The sequence below is a fragment of the Peromyscus maniculatus genome, chromosome 14 (genome assembly GCF_049852395.1).
Source record: "Peromyscus maniculatus bairdii isolate BWxNUB_F1_BW_parent chromosome 14, HU_Pman_BW_mat_3.1, whole genome shotgun sequence".
In the NCBI taxonomy this organism is placed as follows: Eukaryota; Metazoa; Chordata; class Mammalia; order Rodentia; family Cricetidae; genus Peromyscus; species Peromyscus maniculatus.
The window spans coordinates 3,125,299-3,139,476 of NC_134865.1; positions in this window are offsets into that span (position 1 = coordinate 3,125,299).

Sequence of the window (14,178 nt, forward strand, 5' to 3'; positions counted from 1 at the left end):
ATCATGGGTATACCTGCACAAATCAAAACTGACAATGCTCCATCATATGTCTCTGTTAAAATGAAACAGTTTTTTGCTTATTACAATATAAAGCATATTACAGGTATTCCACATAATCCTACAGGTCAAGCAGTTATAGAAAGGTCAAACAGAACTCTAAAGGATATGCTAAATAAACAGAAAGGAGTAACAAAAACCCCCAGAAATAGACTGCATAATGCTCTATTAACTTTGAATTTTCTGAATGCCAATGAGAAAGGAACAACAGCTGCAGAGAGACATTGGGTAATAGAAAAAACTACAGAATTAAATCAGCCTATATACTTTAAGGATGTGCTGACCTCAGAATGGAAACCAGGGTATGTATTACGTTGGGGACGAGGTTTTGCTTTTGTTTCTATAGGAGAAGATAAGCTGTGGGTACCATCAAAATTGATAAAGGTTCGATTTGAACAAGAGAAACCTCTTAATTAGAGGAGGTGATAGTTCATCAACCAGTATGAACATCCAATTTAAACTAACTTGTACCTGTAACACATGTCTTTTCATTTAATCAGATAATAACTTGCCAAAAAGGAACATCCCCAAAATTAGTCTTGGGGGAAGGTTTTTGTTTTTGTCTTTTAGGAGAATGAAGGTTAAGGAATCTGAAGGACACAAGACAAATGAGACAACTGAAGAAAAGGGACAAATCATCTATCCCAGGAAACAGAGTATATTGGAGTATATGGCATATGGGTATATATTATCTAAAAAATTTTATGTCTTCTTAAATGTTTGTTTCTGCTTTTCTCTAAAGATTTAACACTATTGGTTTTCTAATAGTCCCAGTTCAATTAAAATTTAAAGCTGACTTTGGAGTTGGAGAATGGCTCTCTCCTTCTTTAAACTCAAGCATGTTGTTAAAATGAAAATACAAACTCCCTGTATCATGACAGAATAAAAGAGCCATTTTCTGCTATGGGACAGGACAAAAGCCAAATTAATTAAGGGACTATTCTATTACTAATCTCAACTCTTTGATTCTATTCTGATTCTTTAAACTTTTCTTAAAGTATAAATTTTATATCAAAATTTACAAGATTAATATATATATACATTTTAAACTTTGTTAAGATATGAATGGTCATATAGAGTACTAACTAATTCTAGAAAAAAGGCTTCAGTTAGCTGCATATATATGTCTTTGTGTTCGAGTCTCTTATCAGTTTTCTGCAGGAAATCACGGCCAGGCCTAACATCAACTGAAGTCTCCGGAAAGAAGATGGGGCCCCACAACAACAACAACAACAACAATTCCACGTGGACAATAATAATATCACTAAGCTGACAAACATCATCTACAGATCAGCTTTGAACTACAAGGTGCTCAGAGCAATTTTGAGATGACTAGCTGAGATGATCCAGTCTCAAAGACTACTTGAATAAGGACTTGAGATAAACCCTGAACTTTGGCTTTATACACAGACTGGATAATAATGAAGGATATAGTTACCTTTCCTAGAATTTGACAATTAACCTAAATTTTTCTTTCAGGATAAAGATAACTTCGCCTATACCCAGCAGGAAGCAATTTTAAGAATATGACACCCACATTGCCAAAGAAGTGGTGTGGGGCGGGTGGTTTTTTGGTTCTTTTAATGGGTTTTGGGTCTGGGATAATTTTCAATTGTTTAGGGGGGTTGGTTACAAGTTGTTGTCAAGGGTTAGGAAAAAGGCTAAGCAAAGGAGATTAGATTTAAGGTTCTTGTTTAAAAAAAAAAAAAAAAAAAAAAAAAAAAAAGAAAGAAAAGAAAAAGACAATTACTAGTTTTAAATACTTTACATTATTACCAACTATTAGGATATAAAGAAATGAAAGTTAGTAGTTAGACATTACAATAGAAATTGTAGTCATATTAGATATGTTTTAAAAATTGAGCAGATGTATTTTAGACAGGTCATCTTCAAACCCTTCAGAGATCTACAGAATATGGCATTTAAAATGTTTTAATAACTTAGAAATTTTTCTTTTTTGAGACATGTCGGCTCCTGGCAGTACCAATCTACTTCAGAGAAAATATGGGCATTGAAGAAACTGCATATGGAGTTAATTTTCATTGTGGCAAAAGTTAGCCACTGGACAACAAAGTATCCTCAAATCAACAGAAAAAATGGACAGACAGAACACGAAACAAAGGACTACCAATTCCTGCCAAAACAAGTGTGGTTATGGCTTTATCAAAAGGCATCTTCTGAGGCCAGGACAATATGGCACCATCCCTGAAGTGGACTTCACAATCCGGAAAAGGTACAGTGTCCTTTTCTTTGAAGGCAGCTGAACAGGCAGTGGGCCGATGGCTTCTGTTGTGCAATGGAACAGCAACTGAAAGCTCACGCCTCTCAATAGTAGACTGGCATTTAATAGAGGGATGTGGAGAAGGGCATGCTTAGATGAAGCCATATATACACAGCCAAGAAGAATGGACAGCTGAATTCAAAAAACATCAACAATTTCCAGAATTTAAAATCCTGAATCATGACATGACACTAGTGGAATTCAGGTGTTTCTGGTACATGGACTGCTCTCACCCAGTGTGAGGTTGAACTGTTGACCTTGTGTACAACCTACTTCACAAATGAGTCTGTCAGATACGCTAAGCCTATAGGCTGAAGATGATGCCCCAACACTGTGGAGAAACCTCAGGTGACTGTCCAGGCAGCTGGCTGTTTCTGTCAACTCACAACATTTTTGGAAGTTGCTTTTGTGCACTTCCTGTTTTTATTTTTGTTAGCTAATATTATTTCCTTCTTGGGTCTCTGAGGGAGTTGAAGATTAGTTAGTTATAGTTGAAGATTAATTAGGATAGAAAGTGAATTAGATACATTTTGGACTTACTAAAATAGGATAGATAAGGGAATTATTTTCTCTGATTTGTCAAATACAAATGGACTAGACATCGTTTAGGTATTTGTTACTTGTATATATTGTATATAGTTATTGTACTTTTGTATATAGTTTTTCTTTTGTTAGTTATAACCTTTTGCCTTTTTTCTTTTTATTAAAATAGAAAAGGGGAAATGTGGTGATATTTTATTTGTACTGAAATGTTATTTTAATTTTATGTTAATAAATAAAGTTGCCCTGGGGTCAGAGCTATTAGAGCCATAGTAAGAGCGTGGTGGTTAGAAGAGCTAGGTAGATTTCTGTGTGTTCAGGGATACAGCCAGTATTGGAGACATACGCCTTTAAGACCTGGAGGGCGGTACTTACAGGCAGTGATGAGGCAGTCATGTGGTTGGGTTTACAACCAATGAGAAGGCAGAACAGAAAGATTATTTAAACAGGGACACAGGAAGTACCTCCCTCTCTCGGGGAAGCTAGGAGCACTGCAGGAGGTAAGATTTTATCTCTGAGCTCTGACCTCTCGGCTTTTCTCTTTTACCTTGGCTCTGTGTTTCTTATTTTAATAATACGATTGGTTACATCTACAATGGTGTTTTGGACAGCTCTGAGAGATGTGTACCACAAACAGGAAATAAAGCTGAGAATAGAACCAGAGGAAGAACTAACATGGAAGGGATAGACAGAGAGGAAACATTTTTAGCATAAGCCATGAAACGCAAGAAGCGTATGTGGTGGGGGGGCAAGAAAAGCTGAGTTTGCAGTCCAATGTGTATGTTTTATGAAATAATGAACTGTCAAAATAGGACCAATGATGCCATAATGTCAGGGAGGCCAGGAACAGGTCAGCCTGTGAGAGAAAAGATTCCTTTAACTCACTGGTTAAATCAAAGCATGTATTTTAATATGCAAAATGTGTTTTCAGTCATTTATTTTACAAACACTAAAGTGTATATTTGAATTTAACTTACTAGAATTCCCAAAGCAAGAAATAATCTTTGACTCGGCACATCTAAGTTTGAATGTGAAGCTCCTTGCTTTTCCTCTACTGCACTTTTGTCTGTGTTTGTCTTCACTTTAGAAATACCATCGGCATTATCGCATTTACACAAGAGTGATTTTATAAAAACTTTATTACATGTCTTTAATCATGACCTCTTTTTCTAAGCATTTATACTTTTCTTCTTGGAAATTGTGGTACATGAGAACCATTGACTCATTTTTGAACCTAACAAATAGTTCCTAGATTCTTAATCTGCATAAGTACGTGTAGATAAAACTCTAGATTCCATTTAAACTAGTCAAGATCCTTCTTGTCGTGGCTTTTAACTTTAAACAGAAAGCAGAAATGAGTATTATAATGTACTATGAAATAAATGAAATAAAATGACTTGGCAAAACATTTTGATGGGGTAAAACAATGGTAAACAGAAGAACTTATGTTGGTTATGTTTTAAGTAGTCCTTGTAGCCATTTAATCTATTTCAAGTATATGAATGATATGAACACATTTCAACAACACAGATGTAAAAACAGAATCATCCTCCCCAGATCTAACAATGTGGTTGGAACTGAAAAATCAGAAGTAAAATGCACACACTTGTTCCTTAGCTTAATTAATAGAATTATATGATGTCAAGGAAAAATACTCATTTGCTAAGCAAAATAAAATAGTTGGCATGAAGTTCTAAGATGAAATAAAGTGAGGTGTAAGAAAGAATCCACAGTGTGCCCAAAGCATAGTGACCTTTCCTTACTCTTTCCTTGGGTAAGCTGTACGTCCTGATTTTGGCTGTGTAGACTCTGTAGCCAGCTAAATAATGGTGATGGTTTTAACACCTGATTGGAAGATGAACATTGTCATTTTGCAGTTTGGCTCATAGTAAGTGCCAATGGTATTCACTTACCTAGTTAAAAAATATGTAATTGTAATAAAATTAAAAGTAAAGAATGAATAATAGTTTTTTGTTGATGTGTTTTTTTTTTGTTTTTTTTTTTGTTGCTTTGTTTTGTTGGTTTTCCAGATAGGGTTTCTCTGCATAACACTGTAACAGCACTAGCTATCCTGAAACTCACTCTGTAGAGCAGTCTGGTCTCAAACTCAGAGATCCTCCACCCTCTGTCTCCCTAGTGCTGGGAATAAAGGCATGTGTCTGCCACCACACCCAGACAAATAATAACTTTTATACCCAAAGTTCTCAATATAACTTTCCTTGTGTATAAGGTGTTAAAATTATTTAACAATTTGGATAGATAACCATCAGCACATTGCTTCTTTATTTGTTTCAAAGTTAACTTTAGAGTGTAATGTGAGTCTTAATCCAAGGTACACAGAATCAGCCATTTGTCAAGGGGTTCAACTTGTACCACAAACAAAGTTGCTAAAGTAAGAAAATCATGTATTTTATTAAACATTTTACTGCACATTTTAAATGCCAGAGTTGCTGTAATTTCTATTGTGTACCATAAATGTGTGAACGATGCTTTTTTTCTGCTTTGGTAAATTCTCATCAGCTTCCTTGATTAATGTTTACTGCTTTTCCACAAAGAGCATGCCACTACACCTGGCATTGAACTTAATCTTTTCTCCCAGCTGATGAATCAGCACCCTTAGATGAAAGGGTGACCTAAAATGTGAATACTCCACAAAGAGAAAAAAATTGCTTTCAGCTAAGATAATTCATTCTCCTTTTCAATATCTTCGTCCTTAAGGAGAAGGCAATCAAGCATTGTCTTTACCTTGCCTCTCTTCAGGAAATGCTTTGTTAGCGTCTTCCCGTTGTTATCTCTCCCCCTTTAGTCTACTCTCGATGCCCTTTCTTAGGAATTAGAAGCAGACAAATTTCTTGCAAAGAATAAGTTTGAATATATCTTTTTGTTCTTTCAAGAGAAAACAGCTGAGGATCACATAGTATTTGTTACTCCATTGGTTATCAATGAACTATTTATCGATTGTTAATAAATAATTTTCATGTCTTTCCACTCTGAGAAAAAAAATTGTTTCTTATAATCACTTAATCTATTTTTCCCTTTCCTTAATTTTTTTCTGATGAAACAAACCTTTTTGGATTTAAGTTATTTTCCTAATCCTTTCCATAAATTCAACTGGGAAATATCTTTTAAATTTAAAGCACAAAGGAAATGTGGGAATACTGTGGAGAGAGTGTAAATAGGGTAGACTTTACAAAAAAGAAGTTCCTTTACAAACTAAAAATGGAACTGGATGTTTCCTTGAACCTTATACTGATAAGAATTCAAACAAAATGGAACTGGTATGGTGGTGATCCATCTGTGCTCCTACATTCATTGTAGGTCTATTCACAATAACCAAGTGAGGAAAACAACTGATGCTCTATTATCTAACTGGTAAGTGGATCAAGGAAATATAATCTATATTACATGGAATAGTGTCCATCCATTAAAGGGAAATTATCTTATTTGTAAAAACATGGTGGGACTGGAGAACACAGTACTAAAAGGAAAGTGATATACACTAAAAGATAATTACCATTTGAAATCTTCAAATTTGCACAGAAGTTGAGAGCAGAATCTCTAGAGGCTGTTGAGAGTGAGGAGTAGGTGGGGAAATGATTACTGGAAATTTAAGAGCAAGGAGCTTTGATGCACTCTTGTTTGGCAGGGTGATTCTGGATAATGTTCTATGGCTGTGTCTTGAACCTGAAGTGCTCAGTAGAGGTTCACATTCAATACTGGGAGGTTGTAGGACCTTGAGAAGTTGGAGCTTACTAAGGTCTCTTCAGGCATTTGGAATGTGTTTTTTGCAGGATGGGGAGGGTACCAGCTTTCTTCTTTCTTTGTCTTTCTGTCCATGAAAGAACGGTGTGCTCACCACTCACTAAGGGCCAAGATGTGTCTAAGACCATGGGCCCAACTGGTCTTGAACTTAAACCACTAAGGGACTGAGCCTAAACGATCCATTTCTCTTTGCAAGTTGATTGTCTCAGATATGTGTTAGGGACAACATGCTTAGACAGTTATACATTCAAAATGTTATAAAAATGATCGTGAAAGCTTTAACTATGAAGAAAGATAAATATTGAAGAAGACAGATATATTTCACCCGGCCTAACATTATATAATATATAACTATGCTGGTTGTTATTGTGTGTCAATTTGATACAAGCTAGTCATTAGAAAGGAAGGATCCTCAGTTGAAGAAATGTCTCAATGAGATCCAGCTGTTCAGGCATTTTCTCATTTAGTGATCATTGAGGGGATGGAGTGCCCAGCTTACAGTGGGTGGTGCCATTCCTGGGCAGGTGGTCCTGGGTTCTATAAGAAAGTAGGATGAGTGGACCAGGGGAACCTAGCCAACAAGCAGCTTTTTTCCATGGCCTCTGTATCAGCTCTTGCTTTCTGGATCCTGCCCTGTTTGAGTTCTTATCCTGACCTCCTTCAGTGATAAACAGCAATACTGAAGTGTAAGCCTAATTAACCCCTTCCTCCCCAACTTGCTTTTAAGTCATGGTGCTGTGGGATGGTCTGTATATCAAATCTGTTGCTCTGATTGGTCAATAAATAAGACACTGATTGACCAGTGGCCAGGCAGGAGGAAGTATAGGCAGGACAAGGAGGAGAAGAATTCTGGGAAGTGGAAGGTTGAGTCAGAGTCACTGCCAGCTGCTGCCATGACAAGAAGCATGTGAAGACACCGGTAAGCCACAAGCCATGTGGCAAGGTATAGATTTATGGAAATGGATTAATTTAAGCTATAAGAACAGTTAGCAAGAAGCCTGCCATAACCATACAGTTTGTAAGCAATATAAGTCTCTGTGTTTACTTAGTTGGGTCTGAGCGGCTGTGGGACTGGCGGGTGACCAAGATTTGTCCTGACTGTGGGCAAGGCAGGAAAACTCTAGCTACATCATGGTGTTTCATCATAGCAATAGAAATCCTAAGACAATAAAAGTATACACAATAAGTGTAAATATACATGCATACACAGTACCTTAATCATTAATATGTGTTTTTATACATAAATTAAACTTTGATTTGAAAAATGTTAGACAAAATTTCAGTGTATGTCTTTCTTTTAATCATTTATATAATTTTGTTTCCTTATTGCTTGGAAAAATATCAAATTCACATCTTCTACCAAACAGACTTCTGATTTAATCTACTGTCTTTTCTTGCTATTATTATAAGAAAATATCCTGCTGCAATTATAAGGTAACAATAGGTTGGATACAGTGGCCTATGCCTTTATTACCAGCACTCAGGAGGTAGAGTCAGGGAGATTTCTGTGAGTCCAAGGCCTGTCTGGCCTATATAGAAAGTTCCAGGCAAGCAGGTAGGGGTAATGGTGAGAGAGAGAGAGAGAGAGAGAGAGAGAGAGAGAGAGAGAGAGAGAGAGAGAGCGCCAGCACTATAGCATTTATTGCCTAATGTCAATAAATGTGTTGCCTTGGCAAGGTATATCCTTATTTTAATAAAATGGTACCAGAGCAGAGAAAGAGTAAAAACACTAGCTATAAAATCAGTTATTTAGAAATATACAAATCAGACAATGTCCATATGTAATCTTTCTGATGATGACTATTAACAAATGGCTTTATTGTCCAGCAAAATAAAAGTTTCATATAGAGTTATATTTTCTAACCTCATGAATATGTTTTTCTTCTTTTAGGGAAATTAAAAATTTAGGCATAAATAAGGACTATGATATAGTTGTCTACTTACTATATTTTCCTTCTTTGGGATAAAAAGATCCTTCAATAAGGATCTTTCTTACTAGGAAAAATAATCATGCAATATAAACTGTTCAGCAGGGAATGTGGGGGGAGGGCATATGGACCACAGAGTGTTTGGTGAAGCTTTAGGAATATTATAACCAAGGCAAAAGGAGGTAAAGACTCCCTAAAATAAGAATCTTATTTCTAATATTTTCCCTGATCACTATATAATGAGAAAAGGATTGAAGTTGGAGGTGACAGAAAAAAAGCTCAGTAAAATTATTATTTTAAAATGTATAAAAATTGTCATAGTCTTCACATATGTATTTCTGCCTGGAGCAAGCTTTGAGTCAGTCACAGTTTGCTTTGTTGACCAGGATCAAAGCCTCGTGTTAAATCGAATCTGCTAAGAGGGTCTAAGATGGATCACGCTTTCCTCTTCAGATTTTCTTTTGGATCCTAAATTGTCAAAATGCCTGGAGTCAGCAATGTGGATATGGGCCCTTTTTATAAAGGAGTTCAGGGATCACAGATTAACCAGGCTTCAGATGAGAAGCTGGGTGTTGCTGAATCACAATGGGACTTTTAAATCCAGTTCTAAGAGCTTGCTTCTGCCTCACTTTGTATTGGGAGTGCTTTGCAGCCCTTGCTAACTTCAAATCCCAGCGTCCACTTCCTGTCCTACTGCTCTCTAACTGTCCCATTGCCTCCAACCATCAAAAGTCTTGGCTTGAGGTTCCTCTGGCTCACTCACCTTTGCCATGCCTTGGTTAGGAGTCCTTTCACCTCTGTTCTCAGATATGAGCTTTTTCCCTCACCAGCTGTACTACTTGGTGCACAGATGTGCTTGATTTGGCCTCACATCATGAGGTATAAAACATAGATAGGTCTTAATGTGCATCACTTTGTCTATGAAGAAGTTTATCTGAGAGAGCAATTTTTTCTGTATTAGACTTTATTATGTATTCTGAGACTTCAAAACAGTCTCACTGACCTATGCTTCCTTCAACCATGACTTGTTGGATGGGGAAAAAAATGAATTAAGAAGTTTTTAATGAAACATTCTCGAACTTGGAATAATTCAAACCATGCAATCCTTTTGGAAAACTGCAGTGATAGGCTTACTTTGCCATTGTGCATTAGAAGACAGCCTGCCCCCTGCCCCACTACTGTTATGCTCAGAAGAAATGTCAGCATGCTCTGTGCCGAAGCTGCCATTTACTCCAATCATTGACGTCACGGCAGGAAGCACCCATTCATTGACTCCCAACGTTCATCAGTGCCCAGTTTCCACTGCATCTGTATCTCACACCACAGACCCACAGAATTCTAAATCCATTCGTTTCCATAAACAAGCCATTCCCTGCCCTTTATTTCATAATGACCTTTCTCCTAAGTGTTGAATCAAAGCTCATGACACTGATCTGTAAATGCAATTGTAACACAGCACATGTTTGGCAGCCTTCTTGTCTCTGGAGTTTAAAAAAGGGTCATGTTCCTCCAAAAAGTTTTGGGTGGAATTCTCCAAAGAAAAGACAGGTCGCTTTTACAGGTTGGCATTGGGGTTCACCTGGAGGGACTGTGCTGTGCCTGTGGGACTGAACAGCACACACTCCATGGAGAAATCATTCAATTTCACCACCTCCTCTCAGAGAGGCAACTTTATTATTTTAAGGTGAGGAGATAAAGTTGCCCCATGAATGCATATATTCAAAAGACCGAACACATAGACTGTAGCAACTTTTAAAAACAAGACTGTTTTAAGAAAGTAAAATAATTAAAGCAATAAGATGCGGAACTGTTTACACAATGTGGTGACTCCACTCATCTCTCTCCTTCTAATCACCACAAGGGAAGAGAGCGAACGGCAGGTATTCATGGTGATTAATTACACACATGCCTACCCAGAGTCATATCATGATGATAGATGTCTGCATAGTGCTGAAGTCCTCTAATTAGGGCTGACTGAATATGGTAGATTAAAATTCTAAACATTAGGCTTTGGGGAAAAACTCCAGCCCACATTCAATTTTCATTAGCTTAGAGTCACTTCATATATTCAAGTCATCTGAGAAATATTTGTAGGTTCTCTGTGAAGCTGAGCTACATCCCAGGAATGCTGAAATCTGACAGTGATTTTTAAATCCCTAAGCAGAAAGGATTTTTTGTTTTTCCTCAGGATCTTCTATGAAGGGGCCTTAGATTCATAATGTTAATTAAAATAATTGAGAGAAAGAAGAAGGGATGCCTTCTAAACTATCACATTTATTTGCTCCCTTTCTTAGTTTTAATGCTTTAACCTAGTTTCCTCTGAATTATAGATTTATACCTTGCTTAGGTTTTTGCTAATTTACTCTATTGAAGCTAAATTCCCATTTCTTAAAATGGTAGCACTATTTCACGAAGAGAAACAACACAAGCAAGTTTTTATTTTATCTGCTATTTATTTCAGATGTTTTCTTAAGGGGGGATTTTATTTTAGTGTACAGGAATATAAATCAAAGAAAATAATGTACCTGGGGTACTTGGTAAAAATTAGGAAAACAATTTTAACAGGACCCTCAGGGATGTACTAATGTATATTTGTAATCCACTAACCAGATTGCGCAAACCTACAAAAGATAGCTATTGGTCTTGTCGCAGCTGGTGATATGGCCCCTGGTGTTCAGGTTTTAAGCTCCCATGTTTTCTTTGACAGACATAAGGGAGGGCAAGATTGTGCACCAGCGTTGAAGTATTTGGGTGGACAGCACATTCCAGGTGAGGGTTTTCATCTAGAATCCACTCTCACCTCTACATTCCCTTCTGGCAGAGCTTTTCTTTGATACTGCTCTACATGGGAAATACAGACAGAGCTGGAAGCAAAGATTCCTATTACAAACCTAATTCTGAGCTTGAAGACTTATCACTTGCCTGTCAGCTGAAATCTTAATGAAAAACTTCCTGGGCTAACAGGAGAAATTTGAAAGCAAGAAAATAAAGAGCAATCTTTGAGCGTGTAACCAACTAAAATAAGTAGCTTTTCCATTTGGTGCTTGGTAAGTACATTGCACTGGTGCCTTTGCTATTGTTGGTGTTTTCCTGCTAGATTTGGGCTCTCTGCTTCACTCGGGTTGTGTTTAGTGGGTGAATCTTTCACTGTGATACCTTGCACATTCCCTGATTTCATGGTGGAGACAAACTCAGTGTAGGAAGTTTTGTCTGCATATTTTCTCATTCTGATGCCTTGAGGTTAATAAAATATCATTCACATTCTAGTAATAGCCTATGTTTACCACAGACAGGCACACACTTTTGTGGGCTCTGGTCTCAAGTTGATGCAGTCAAGAGAACTGAGCCCTACCCAACACTAATTAAAACTCAGGTCTGAGGTAGCCTGAGACTCAAGAGAAAGGGTTTCTCAATGTCAGATTGAATATTTGTGGTTGACAATTTTCTTGAGGTATTGAGGTTTTTATACATTTTCTCCTCTTTCTGATTCTTAGTATGGCCACAATTTCAAAAAGTCCCTTGATGGAAATACTGTTTCTTACTCTAAATTGTCATTATTCTTGAGATGTTTTAGCTGTTCTTCAATCCTAAATTGGAAACTTATTTAAGAGCATTTTTTTTAAAATTTAATTTAATGACTATTGGGATAAAATCAGACTACAATTGCTTGAAAATATCAAAGAACTTACCCATGGCTTAACAACATCTTCTTTTATTTATTATTTTTTATTTATTTATTTCTTTTTTAGCATGTGAAAATCTGTAGTGAGTCATTTGAATCAAGTTTGCTAACCCTGCTCTGTGAGTTTTCTGGAAACTCAAGTTGTTCTCTGTAACTGTTTTCCTAAGGGTAGGTTTTAGCCTATAAGATGTTGAACATGCACCATGGTCAAAAAATGGTTACTTTGAGTACAGACACCACACTCAGATTTCAGGATGAAGGACCAATGAAGAGATCACAAAGGACGCTAACTGTGGAAGGAGATTCCATTTGACTGTCATCCCTGCATATTGAGTCGAGACATGCAAGTGCTATCTTGCTCAGGAACTCTAACTATGATGATGATGATAAAAATAGAAACTGAAATGGCAAGCAGTCCCTGGTGCTTCCTATAGGAAGTCATAATTTTGTAATCTAAGAACTATACAAGCTGCAGGTAAATGCTCTAGTTCCTGCCTTCACTTTTAATGAGACCTGTAGATAAAAAAAAGTTAACTAACCAGTCTAGACAAGAAATCTTAAGAAAAATGGTTTCAATGACAGAATTTTCAGAAGCCATGGTGAGGATCAACTATCCAAAGGGAAATAATATATATTATATTTACATATATTATAAGGGGAATTATTCATTATTTATATGTATATATAATATATAAAGAGAAATTATATATATATATATATATATATATATATATATATATATATATATATGTATGTAACAGGGTCCAGTGTGCACAGTCTTTCTGTTCATGGAACTTCTTTCCTCATGAACAAACCTGGAGTCTTAGAGGATCTTTAGCGATTAAATCAGATCAACAGCACTGTGTGATGGAAAATTACATGGCTAAAGGATCAGCTGCAAATGTGAGCACATTTGTACATGTGCACACCTATGCTGCCTTGTGAGAATAAAACATACAAATCTCTGACTAAACTTAATTTAAAACAATATTTTATTCAATGCTACATGTTAACCAAAAGTTTTCAGTTTGACATGCTAGCAATATAAAATTATACAGAAAATTTTTATTTACCAGAGTAAACCTCATATTCTACTGTGCATTTATGCCTGTAATACACTGGAGCCCCTTCATCTCCTACTAACCTGTAGAGTTTCAATAGTCAGTTACTACTGTATTCCATTAAAACAGCCACATGGTAAGATTTTACTTGAAGGAAAAGAAATGGTGATGTTGATAACTAATACTGCAATTCTTATGACTAATACTTTAAATATGCTTATAAGTGTACATCTACAATTCCCTAAACACATGTCCCAATCACACATGCCCAAGAGTAGTAGAATGTTTCTTCATGAGTGAGATTGGATAGATGGAGTGCTAAATCCATGTAAGGCTGCTGCTTATGCAGATGTGGACAGCCAAGTTGTTAAGTGTATCAAGCATGCCCTTCATAGTTGTGTAGGTTCTGTTCAATGGATTCCCATGTGAGACAGCTTCAATTTACTTCACATTTTCCAGATTTTATACTCAAATACATACTTTAATCACTGAACCACTACATAGCAAATAAAGAGGGATGAATAGGAAGAATACAGAAAAGTAAAATGCAGACAACTTACTAATGAGTCTCTATGCACCCAATTAAGCAAAGTTGATAACCTCTTTATGTACAATTTTATTGATCAACTTAATTTTATGTTAAAATTACTTGGCTTTATGCCTAAACTTATTTTCAAATTAGAATGAGAATATTTGAGAGAGAAAAAATGAATACAATCCTTTTTGAAGTTCCTGATATGAAGAAACTCAGTCTCAGGGGTTATGATTTATTTCCCTCTAGATAACTAGTTCATGACAACAGTATAAAAATTAAACTTAGAAATGCAATACAGAGGAATCTAATTTTCATTAAAGGTGGAAAAGACT